Below are 13,242 nucleotides of genomic sequence, written 5' to 3'. Positions count from 1 at the left end.
GATTAGTTCACTTTCAAATAAAATTTTCCTGATAATTTACTCACCCCCATGTCATCCAAGATGTCCATGTCTTTCTTTCTTCAGTCGAAAAGAAATTAAGGTTTTTGATGAAAACATTCCAGGATACAGTTTCAGTGCAGCTTCAAAGGGCTTTAAACGATACCAGACGAGAAATAATGGTCTTATCTAGCAAAACGATCAGTCATTTTCGAAAAAAAATACAACTGTATATGCTTTATAAACACAAATGATCGCCTTGCACGTGTTTCCGCTTTCCGTATTCTTCGAAAAGCTTACGCTGTATGTCCTACGCCTTCCCAATTCAACTTACGGAAAAAACAGAACTGGCGCTGCATTTGTTTCATAAGTAGAATAGGGAAGGTGTAGGACACACAGCGTAAGCTTTTTGAAGAATACGGAAAGCGGAAACACGTGCAAGGCGATCATTTGTGTTTATAAAGCATATACATTTAAAAAAAAAAAATCGAAAATGACTGATCATTTTGCTAGATAAGACCCTTATTCCTCGTCTGGTATCGTTTAAAGCCCTTTGAAGCTGCACTGAAACTGTAATTTTGACCTTCAACCGTTTGGAAGCCACTGAAGTCCACTATAAGGAGAATAATCCTGGAATGTTTTCATCAAAAACCTTAATTTCTTTTCGACTGAAGAAAGAAAGACATGAACATCTTGGATGACATGGGGGTGAGTAAATTATCAGGAAATTTTTTTTTGAAAGTGGACTAATCCTTTAAGGCAGAAACACACCAAGCCAACGCCGACGAACTAGTGGCGACGAAAGCAGACTGTGGGGTTGGCTCACGTTGGCAGCGTCTGGGTCCAAAGTTGCCCTGACACACCAAACCAACGCTCGACAGCCGACAGCCAAGTAGCACGTCCATTCTGCACCTGCGCAAGATGAAATGCCTTTCCTTACCAGCAGGTGGCAATATCTGAACAGCCAATCAGAATGATCAGATGGCCCGATGGACCGACGAGCTCCGACGCCGATTCAACATTTCGAATCGGCCGAAAAAAGCCAACGAGGACCAACTTCAGCCGATGGTGCAGAACACACTGAGAAAAGGCTTGGTGTGTTCCGGGCTTTACAGTGTTACAAGAGCAAGCCAATGTGATCGCAGTGTTAAATAGTGCTATTCATGCTATTATGTTTGATTTAAGTGTTTTTAATTAAGCATTATCCACTCTCCTGTGAGGAAATGTTTAGCAGAATGTCTAAGCACCTTTTTTTTAAAAAAAAGAACTATGAAAGTTGATGGGAACAACATGCAGCTGTCACTAGCTATTTCTACCTGACCGTACCTTTACTTTGTGGGTATAATGTAGTTTTATTATAAAGAACTTTCATTAATAGATTTTAATTTTTTTGAATTTAAGACATAAAATCATATTTAATTTTGTTATTGTAATGTTGTAAGAAGTTGAATTGTATAGTATGTTTGGCATACAATGGCAGATTGGCGTTTTCACAAATTTGTGTTTTTGTAGTTTACACAGAGACGTTAACAGTATAGTTTTCAAAAACATGCACTTTTAAACCCGTTTTCAAACATTTGTGTTTTCAGGTCCCCAAAACACCATTGTCGTTTCAATAAACGGCCAAAACGCATAAAAAAGTTTTTTGTTTTTAGTTGAAAATGGTGTCAGGTTGTTACACCTGTCAGCTGCTGATGCCATTATGTACCAGCAGATGGCAGCCTTGTCCCTTACTGTCTCTATCGACTCTGTTTTTCTTCCCAGAACCCACTGCTCATTATTAGTGCTCATTATTATTGATCATATCATTACCCTGTCTATTTAAATGCCTTTTCCCCTGTATTCAGTATGAAGTCTTGTTTGATTTGGTTTGCATGATGGTCAGCACTCTTGAGCAGTCTCTTTGTTTCTTGGAGTTATCGTTCCTGTCAACCTCTGTGGATGTTATGTGTTTGGACTGATAACATGTGCTTTGACCCTCTGCCTGGTATGGACTATGACTTTTGGAGTATACTTGTAAATATACTGCATTTGGATCCTCACTCTCTGCTGAATGCTGTTTCCACCACCAAATCATTACAGAAGACTTCATCATTATGGATCCTATGGTTGAACTAGTGCAGATAACCTCACACTTGAAGAACATGTTCAGAGATTCCTGGACTTTGCAAATGTTTCTGAAATACCGGATTATGCTCTCATAGACTTTTTTCTGTTACGGGCTCAACCCTCTTCTTAAGGATAAGCTAATTTGTGATGCTCCTCGAAGTTCGTTCAGTGACTTTCTGGACTATGCGTTGAGATTAAGCAGGTCCCCATTTACCATGGGTGTGGTAGATGGGGACGCTTCGCTTAAACATTTTTTGGGGGGGAACTACAGGAGGCAAGCTCCGATGGTCATGGAGCTTAGCCAGCGATTTCCCTCTGTGCCCACTCTAATGTTGGCAATACATGTGCTCACAATGCTCACCAGAGCAGTTACGTCAAAACTATCAGCACATTCATGTCAGAACCGCCAGCCGTCAGCGCAGCCGTTCCTGAGCCATCAGCGCAATCACGTCAGAACAGCCAGCCATCAGCCATGCCTGAGCCGCCAGCAGTCAGGATCGCAAATCCAAAACTTACAGTTATTAAGGATGAGACCTTACAGTCTTCAGCCGTCACAGACACCATCCCTGCCAAGGCATCCTATCTATGTTGGGGCTTGATATCAAATTTGGTGGATTCATCTCTGAGAACGGTCAGAAAGCCAGCTTTCCTAAGCCATTATCATCTAGTGTTTCTATTGGCGTTTCTCTGGTTCCTGAATTCATCTGACCATTCTAAGAGCTTTCAGTGATGGCAGTGGTGCTATGGTGTGTTTGGCCGACATTTGTCAAAACTGCTTTGAACAAGACTGCTGCATATAATTCAGAGCACTTTCCTGTTCCTAAGTCTGTTCCTGAGCCAGTCCTAGTTTGCAGATCTGTTCCTGAGCCTGTTCGAGTCTATGAATCTGTTCCTGAGCCTGTTCGAGTCTACGAATCTGTTCCTGTCAATGAGTCTGTGCACTCTGTACCTACGCCTGCCTACGAAAACTTCCTTTTGAATACTGCCTTGTGTCTACGTTAGTTAACTCTGCTACTCCAGTCACTATTATGAATATCTTGTCAGCTTTGAGAAGTCTGCCTGGCCCTGGTTTGCTGCTGATCAGCCTTGGGAGTTTCTGGTCCTGTCTTCCTGGCTCTGGTAGTCATCAGCTCCACCCTCGAGACCTTCTGTCCAGCGGGCTTCTCCATGGTCATTTGCTGTCCAGCTGCTTCACCTTGGCCATCCCCGGCTTTATCTCCCCACATCCAGTTTGCTGGTCTCTGGCTCTTGGCCTTGCTTCTCCTCCTGCATCTGTTTCTGCTCCATGGTCCTGGCCCACCTTCCTGCCCCCGGCAGGAGGGGCTATGTTACACCTGTCAGTGCTGATGCCATTATGTACCAGCAGATGGCAGCCTTGTCCCTTAAAGACTGTTATACCCAGACTCCATTTCCCAGAACCCACTGCTCATTATTAGTTTACTGGTTTCAGCTGTGTCTCGTTAATCATATCATTACCAGGGATTGAGATGAGGGTCTGTATCTCTTACCAATGGAGAAAGAGTAATGGCTAACTTAATCAGGGGTGAGTTTCCCGAAAGCATCGTTGGTGAACCATGGTCGTAAGTCCCATTGAACTCTATTGGTAACGACCGAACTTGCGACCATAGTTCGCTTCGGGAAACGCACCCCTGGTTAAAAGCTTAATCTGGTTTTCATGATGGTCCACTTTCTTGAGCAGTTTCTTGGAGTTCTCATTCCTGTCTACCTCTGTAGATGTTATGTGTTTGGACTGATAACATGTGCTGTGACCCTCTGCCTGGTATGGACTATGACTTTTGGAGTATTCTTGTAAATAAACTGCATTTGGATCCTCACTCTCTGCTGAATGCTGTGTTTCCACCACCAAATCATTACACACGTAAATGGTACAAAGGGTCCTTTGCAAAAATAAAAAATACAGACTTTCACGTGTGCAAGAGAAACTTTTCACATGCGCATTCATTTTGGAGTGCTCACATGTTACAATTTTCAGTTTATGTATAGACCATATGCGCCAGAGAAACAAGCACTCCTCTTCAGAATTGTCTTTGAACTTCTCTTTTTGTGGTAGCTCTGCATATTTCTATTGCATCGCTGTTGATGAGTAATTAGATAAATTAGTGGATTTACTTATAGAGTTAAAAGATATCATGGGCATGTTTGAAGCAGATGTCATAAATGTCAGTAGACTAGGGAGATTTTAAAATGAGTGATTCTTTCATAAATCCTTAAGATCTTACCTTTATGCTGTATGAATGAAGGGTGGGACTACATAAGGTCTATACTATTTCCTTTGTGCTTCAATGTTATTTTACTATGAAGAAAACAAGTATAGATGCACATTAATAAAGATCTATTTGCTCTCAATTTATCTTTCATTAGGGCAGTATACCTCTAATATCACGGCCTTATGTCCGCTTTAACACATCCACTGTAACGGCCAGAGAAAACGCACTGTGAAATGGGATGATGGCACAATACGGCTGTGTGCATTGTCCTATCTGCAAAGATCAAGGGTACATAAAAGACTGAGAGAAACTGAGAGGCCGCAGCAATCTTCTTGGTCTAGGTACACGAGTGGTGATGCTTCTACTGTTCAGGGGCAGAGCTTTCATGTCCAAAGTCAAAATTCTGCTACACATCCCCAGAGGAGATCTCAGTCCCAGGAGGGAGGTCAACGGAGAAACTCACGGAGGGGTGCAGGATGTGACTGTGGGCCTGCATAGGGGTCATGGCCCGGCCGTTGACGGTTCCTTACAACTTTTGCTGGCCAGTTGGGAGAGAGTGGTGTCAGACCCCTGGGTTTTATCCACAATAGCTCATGGGTATCAGCTGCAGTTTTGATGCCCCCCTTCAAAGGTCCGGATGACTATCCTCAAGGACCCACTATTGGAGCCTGTATTGAGGGAAAAAGTAAAAAAGGTGCTATCTCAAGGTGCTCTTCAACAAACAGCAGACTGTGTTTTATTCAACCTATTTCATAATTCCAAAAAAAGATGGTGGTCAATGCCCAGTTCTCGAATTCAGGCTCCTCAACCAATATTTACAAATTCTTCCATTCAAAATGATTCATACAAACATGGTAATGCAGTCCATAAATGCAGGAAAATGGTTCAGATCCCTAGATTTAAAAGATGAGTATTTTCACATTCCAGTTTGTCCAGAGCACAGGACATTCCTCCGATTTGCATTTTAAGGCCAAGCCTTTCAGTTCCGGGTTCTACCATTCGGACTGTTATTGGCACCTAGAGTCTTTATTTGTATGGTTTCAGCCGCCCTAGCTAGGCTCCCCTTCATTTGCGGGGTATCAAAATAGTGCCATATCTGAATTATTGGCTAATTTTTGCTCCTTCTCTGGACCAGGTGATTCGGAGTACAAGGAGGTGCTAGCCCATATTCAGTTCCTGGGGTTCATAGTGAACTGCAAGAAAAGCAGTCTCCAGCCTTAACAGCGGGTAAACTTTCAGGGGCAAAATTTCAAATCCATAACAATGGAAAATCATCTCACTCCCCAAAGAATAGACAGCTTGGAGAGGACATTAAGTCACTTCCAGATGGGGAAGTTTATGACAGCTCACAAGGTTCAGAAAGTGCTAGGAATGATGGCTGCATGCTCAATGGTGATTCCTTAGGTGTGCTGACGGCACACCATATACAGCAATGGCTCAATTCTTTTCAAAGTCAGGTGATTTCAGTAAAAAAGGCTTTGTTTATGCGATCCAAACCACTGATTCAAAACAAAAGATTTGTAAAGCTTCGAAGCAGTGTTTTGAAGTCGCCCATCACTATATATTGTTGAAAAGTCATTATTATTTTTTTTTTGGTGCACTAAAAGTATTCTTGTCGCTTTATAATATTAAGGTAGAACCACTGTAGTCACATCTTCTGAAGATGAATGAAGGTCTTTTGGGTGTGGAAAGACATGAGGGTGAGTAATAAATGACAGAATTTTCATTTTTTGGGTGAACTAACCCTTTAAGTGTTGAGGAATAGTGCATCGTTCAGTTCAGTATGAGTAAAATACTTAAGTACTGATAAAATCAGATACTGTAAGACTGTAAGACTTTTACTCAAGTTAGAATTGGTGACTTGTAACTTGGGGTCATTTTTGCTGTAAGGTATCTGTCTTTTACCTAAGCAGGTGTAGCGCCCCCGTATCAGTGAAGTTATGGGGGAAGGCTTCCTGGCTTCCCATAACAATTTCAAATCCATAACAATGGAAAATCATCTCACTCCCCAAAGAATAGACAGCTTGGAGAGGACATTAAGTCACTTCCAGATGGGGAAGTTTATGACAGCTCACAAGGTTCAGAAAGTGCTAGGAATGATGGCTGCATGCTCAATGGTGATTCCTTAGGTGTGCTGACAGCACACCATATACAGCAATGGCTCAATTCTTTTCAAAGTCACGTGATTTCAGTAAAAAAGGCTTTGTTTATGCGATCCAAACCACTGATTCAAAACAAAAGATTTGTAAAGCTTCGAAGCAGTGTTTTGAAGTCGCCCATCACTATATATTGTTGAAAAGTCATTATTTTATTTTTTTTGGTGCACTAAAAGTATTCTTGTCGCTTTATAATATTAAGGTAGAACCACTGTAGTCACATCTTCTGAAGATGAATGAAGGTCTTTTGGGTGTGGAAAGACATGAGGGTGAGTAATAAATGACAGAATTTTCATTTTTTGGGTGAACTAACCCTTTAAGTGTTGAGGAATAGTGCATCGTTCAGTTCAGTATGAGTAAAATACTTAAGTACTGATAAAATCAGATACTGTAAGACTGTAAGACTTTTACTCAAGTTAGAATTGGTGACTTGTAACTTGGGGTCATTTTTGCTGTAAGGTATCTGTCTTTTACCTAAGCAGGTGTAGCGCCCCCGTATCAGTGAAGTTATGGGGGAAGGCTAACCTGAGTTCTTTTATGATCTAATATTCACTTAAATGTCGATTATTAGAATAAGGGTAAAGGATTAAACAGGTTGCTGGTATTTATGAATAAACCCCCAGTAGTAAATGGAAATGAAATAATAATTGCAACAACAATTAAACAAATGGCAAGCCTTTTACTGAATATAACATAAAATAATAAACACAAGAATATGATTTGGTAAACAATCAAAAGATGATTGGCAGTGGCAGTTAACTCCTACTTAAACTAGCAGCCGGCAAAAATCCAATAGTCAAATAATTAAACACTGAAAATACCAGAGTCCTTGTTGCAAGCCTGAGTTGAAGCTTGGGTTCGTTGCAGCCGAAAACTCGTGGCTACTTCACTCCGTGGAGCAAAATAAACAAAATGAATGAGCTCACCACTCGTGTGTTGCGCAACATCAGTGTCCCCCCGATCGCACGCATTGTCACAGTCTCGATGCAGTTTTCTTGATGCAGATGAATGTCCCAGACTGTAGCTCCGGTCCGATTAGTCAACGAACAAGCAGTCCCTCGTCACACGCAGCACATGCGGTAGCAGTCGGCGGCCAGTGCCTAAATTCCAAACTGTCCGTAAACAACTAAATTGAGCTTTTCGTCAAAGCACCGCTCAGTGTGGAGATATAATCCGATGATTCATTTGGATTAGTCACCCTAAACTATCAGATTTTACCCAAAAATTATGTTATTCACATATCACTATCTCTATCTGTCGTGCTTTCCTTGCGCCGTTCGTCTCCTCCGCCTGACAACATCCCCCTCCCTTTTTGCACATGCGTAACACAACCACGCAACAACTCCACAGAATATTCACGTTACATACAAGTAACAATAATAATCTACATTTCTTTGTACAGAACTGGAACAATGTACAATATCAAAAAAAAAAAAGAAAATAAATAAATAAAAATGAACAAATCACTGACCTAAGTATGGCCCACTATACTACTCGATTTCTCCCCGGGTTACACCCTCCCCCTCTTAAATAGCCCGGATGTCCTCATTCGGATTCATTTAGAAGTATAGTAAAGGATGCACATTATTCGGTTTTGCCAATTTTAATGACCAGGCCTCGATGAATAATAGTTAGTGGTTCATCTCTAGATTTACCTGGTTCATCATAAGTAAGCTTTTGCACTGGTGTTATCAGTCTCTTAGATCGAATATAAGGTTCTCTCGACAATTTACGGACTGGCTCAGCAGTTAATGCTGGGTCTTTATCCGCCACTCCTGTTACTTCAGGTTCTTCACACTGACTCTCACAACTGCTTTGAACAAAACATTCCTCCTGTCCCGAAGCCTCATCAGCAGATAACTTAATTTCAGAGGAATCTTGTTCGTTTGGCGTGACCACCTTCTCTCTGTTCATCACGGATCTAATTTGATCAATTCCTCTGCGAAACACTTCTTTACGATGAGCTTCATTTCTTTCGGGAATTAAGAGATCAGAGTCCGAAGAAGAATCAGAGAAATATGTCAACTCTGGACCCCTTTTCTCACTTTCTAGAGACATTTTTTCTCTCTTTTGGCGAACAGCAGACCGAGTTACAGGTCTCACAGGAAAATCAGGTTCAACATCAGTTGTAGGGACCCTGACCAGATCTCCAATAGACAGGAGATGATCTCGGTGGATGGTCTTAATCCCACCTTTTCCATCCTCACGTTTGATTCTGTACACTGGCACATGAGACAACCTCTCCACCACAATATAGGGATCAGGAGCCCACTTACTTTCCAGCTTATGTTTTCCCCTTAGTCCCAAGTTCCTTAACAGCACCCTATCGCCCACTTCAAGTGCCTGAAAGGAAACTCGTCGGTCATACAATTTCTTGTTTCTTTGATGTCTCTTGTTTGCCACTTCCACCGCAAGCCGATACGCATCTCTCAAATTTTCTCTCAACTTTTCCACATAGCGAGAGTGATTAACCTCATCTGCATCAGACAGTACCCCAAAACACATGTCAACTGGATGTTTTGCCTCCCTGCCGAACATTAAATAATAGGGCGAATACCCCGTGGCATCACATTTAGTGCTATTGTAGGTATGCACTAAATGAACAACATGCTCACTCCAGCGTTGTTTTTTCTCTCGACTGAGCGTCCCAAGCATGCTCAGTAAGGTTCTATTAAACCTTTCGGGTTGTGGGTCACCTTGGGGGTTATAGGGTGTAGTCCTAGACTTACGGATTCCCATCAAATTCAGCAACTCCTGAATTAAACGACTTTCAAAGTCTCTACCCTGATCAGAATGGACCCTGGCAGGTAATCCATAATGAACAAAATATTTGTCAACAAGAATTCTCGCGACCTCATGAGCTTTCTGGCTTTTGGTAGGGAAAACCTGAGAGTATCTTGTAAAATGGTCCGTGACAATTAAAACATTGCTGAACCCCTTTGAGTCAGGCTCCATCAAGAGAAAGTACATGCACACCAGGTCCATGGGGCCACTGCTAATTATCTGGTGTAATGGAGCAGCTTTCTTTGGCAGAGACTTATGGAGGACACATTTTCCACAGTTCTTTATATATTCTTCGACTTATTCTGACATTTTAGGCCAAAAGAATCTATTCCTGATCATCTCCAGAGTTCTGTCTACCCCTAGGTGTCCGAACTCATCGTGCACTGCTTCAAGCACCATGCTATGAAATTTACTGGGAAGAACCAACTGAAAGTCATTCTCACCGGATGATCTCTGTCTCATACGGTAGACTATGCCATCTTTCAATGTCAGCTTGCTCATCTCACGTTTCATGATAGACAACTTTCCCTTAGATTTAAGGGCTCCAGGCCACTTCCCTTGTTTCACTGCTTGAATAGTTGGTCCTACTATTTCATCATCAGCTTGTGCTTTTTTAATGTCGGGTTTAGACAATCGTTCAAGGGGCGTCAATTCCAGACGAGTTGGGAATGCATAAAGATCGGGGATGCTATCTGGGGATGCTCCCAACAAATCTACATACCGAGGGGAACTAAAACCTGAAACTACATCAACTCTCTGACAAGCAGATTTCACCCCTGACTCAGGTATAGTAACCCATTCGGATTCGTGTTCTTCGTCGGGCATACATCTATACAGAAGGTCTGCATCTACGTTGCATCTGCCAGGGCGATACTGTATATCAAAATCATAAGCAGACAACGCGGCAAGCCATCGGTGAGTTTGGCGGTTGATAAGACATAGGTAAGGGGGTTGTTATCTGTACGAATGGTAAACTTTGCCCCATAAAGGTACTCATGAAACTTATCAACAACCGCCCATTTTAGAGACAAAAACTCTAACTGGTGGATTGGATAATTTTCCTCTGATGGCTTGAGTTTTCTGCTGGCAAATGCAATCGGCCTCATACCTTCAGGATACTCCTGATATAAGACTGCACCAAGTCCCTTCTGACTTGCATCAACATGTAAGGTGTATGGCTTTTGCGGGTCGGCAAACGGCAATACTGGAGTTCGCATGAGGCAATCAATAATTTGACGAAAGGCATCTGTACAAGACTGATCCCATCTCTCGCCAAAGGGCTCAGAATCTTTGCGATACAATTTAGGTTCGGTCTTGGGACACTTCCTAGTCTTGTGTCTCGGTGCATATCCTTTAGTGAGGTCGGTCAAGGGCCTCACTATTGCAGAATAGTTAGCGATAAACCGACGGTAATAGCCACAAAAGCCTAGGAATGACTGCAACGCTTTCAAATTAGTAGGCATAGGCCATTTTGTAACCGCCTCAATCTTGGACGGGTCTGGAGAAACACCGTCGGCCGACACGATATGCCCCAAGTACTTCACCTGTGTCTGACATATCTGACACTTATCTGGTGAGAGCTTCAACCCTACCTCTCCAAGACGATCAAGCACTCTGAGCAATCGCTCTTCATGTTCCTCAAGCGATCGGCCAAAGACAATTAAGTCGTTGAGGTAAACTAGTACTTGCAGCAAATTCATATCGCCGACGGCTCTCTCCATTACCCGTTGAAAAGTTGCAGGGGCTCCAGTTACCCCCTGTGGCATCCTCTCAAACTGGAAGAACCCAACTGGACAGATAAAGGCAGTCTTTTCTTTGTCTTCATCTGCCATGGCGATTTGATAATAGCCGCTCCTGAGATCGAGCACCGAAAACCACCTGCTACCTGACAGGGCGTTTAAGGCATCCTCTATGCAGGGAGTAGTGTACTGATCGGGCACAGTACGGCTATTCAACAGCCTATAATCTATGCACATCCTAATAGATCCATTTTTCTTTCTCACAATTACAATAGGAGATGCATAGGGACTTCTTGACTCCTTAATGATCCCTGCCCGTAGCATTTCTTGGAGGTGTTTTCTGACGTCCTCGATATCTGCAGGAGCTAGTCTACGAGATCGTTCCCTAAAAGGACGAGGATCAGACAGATGGATATGGTGTTCAACCCCCTTCGCTAACCCAACATCCCACTCATCTGTGGAAAACACTTGAGCTCGGTCGGCTATCTTCTGCCTAAGCCTGATTTTCCACTCTTCAGGTATCGGGGAATCTCCAAAATCAATCAAATTCGGATCAAATACAGCTTTGTCTGAGGGGGATAAAGTACAAACAGAGTCTGCCAGATACACATGTCCAACCACTGTTCCCGTCTGAATGGATGCTTGAGTAGTGGACTCATTCTTAATTAGAACCCGGAAACTGTCACAGTCCACCGCTTGCCCTGGCATGACCATAGGCTGAATAAATACTCCGCCAGGTAATGGAGATTCAATTGACGAATCCACCATCAGTATTTCCTTATCAACCTTTTGGTTCAGCCCAAGTTTGCACACCACTTCTGCTTCTCTTTTAGGATCTATAATCAGTGAATCAGATCCATTCCAAACTACACACCCGACATCCTGTTCATCATTCACCTCAGCAGGTTCACAATCAACTGAGGGGGCATCATCCTTGTGATTACCAACTTTAATGCCTAATGTCTGTGCAAGATTAACCCCTCTCTCCTGACATTGCTGCACTAAGCGCCTGACGTGACTAGCATTCATCCCCAAAATAATTGGAGACTGGTCTGCACTCTTGACACTTGGACAAATCAAAGCAAGGACAGTCACAGTTTGGTTACTGCCTACCACTTCCTCCGGGTATTCCAGGTCTATCACCACATAACCCCTATAAGGGTAACTGACTTCTGACTCACTCAAACCCCATAAGGCTAGACCTAACACTGGTTGTATCGGGACATCTCATAAGTTTTCCTGATACCACTGTTCAAAAATAATGGTCACCTGGGAACCACTATCAAGCAATGCTTTGCAGGGGTGTCCATTAACCTTTAATGGAATCAAGCTAGGGGGACCCACTAACCCTTCTGTAATAACAGCAGAATTCTCAGCTTTTACCAGACTCCTCTTCACAGAGCAGTCAACTTTTGCGTTAGCAGCGCTACCTATCTGCTGCTGATTCCTACTGATTTTCAAAGAGTGAATCAGTCTTGTAATCACCTTGTTCAGGTTCTCTGGGTTTGGACACCTAGTGGCAAAATGCCCATTTTCCCCACAGCGATAGCAAAACTGTTCCTCTGGTTTTTTTGAGGTTGTCGTTTCTTAGATGACACTTCCACCTTTGAAACTGTGACATCAGCTTTGGTCTCTCTGTTACTAACTTTCTGTTGTAACCTTTTCACCTGTTTCTTTAAGGCTATCAGTTCAGCATCCAGAGGATTCTGACAAGGTGTGATTGTTACCGGCTTATTTTTGACACAATCCTGTGCTACCGGTGTAGGTTTTCTTACCACAGAGGCAACCATAGTCTTAAGCTCTTTTACCTCAGCCTTTAGACTCTGAATCTCAGCTTGTTTCACATCCACTTCCTGTTTAGCTTGAACACATTGTACAGAAGGATTAACCTTTTTCCTTGAAGCCCCATATTCCTCCTCAGACCTTATCTCCTTCAACAATTGGAGGAAAGTAGGTGGTTTATCTCTTCTCTCTCTTAAGCGAAGATTAACCAGCATAAGGTCAGAAGCAGTTGCTCCTCTCAGCACCTGTTCTAGCCTGGCTCTATCCATGTAGGTAACAGAAATACCTCCTTGCTGCACCACTTTAACTAATGACTGTTCCAGCCGCCTCAGAAACTCAGACAATTTCTCAGTTGGCTGTTGTCGTAACATACGAAACGCAAAATATAAGTCTTCGCCAGACTCTGCAGTCCCAAAAGCATTTTCAAGGGCTTCTAAGCACTTTGCA

This window comes from Megalobrama amblycephala, linkage group LG15, assembly GCF_018812025.1.
Source record: "Megalobrama amblycephala isolate DHTTF-2021 linkage group LG15, ASM1881202v1, whole genome shotgun sequence".
NCBI lineage: Eukaryota > Metazoa > Chordata > Actinopteri > Cypriniformes > Xenocyprididae > Megalobrama > Megalobrama amblycephala.
Note: the sequence above shows the minus strand (reverse complement) of the source record.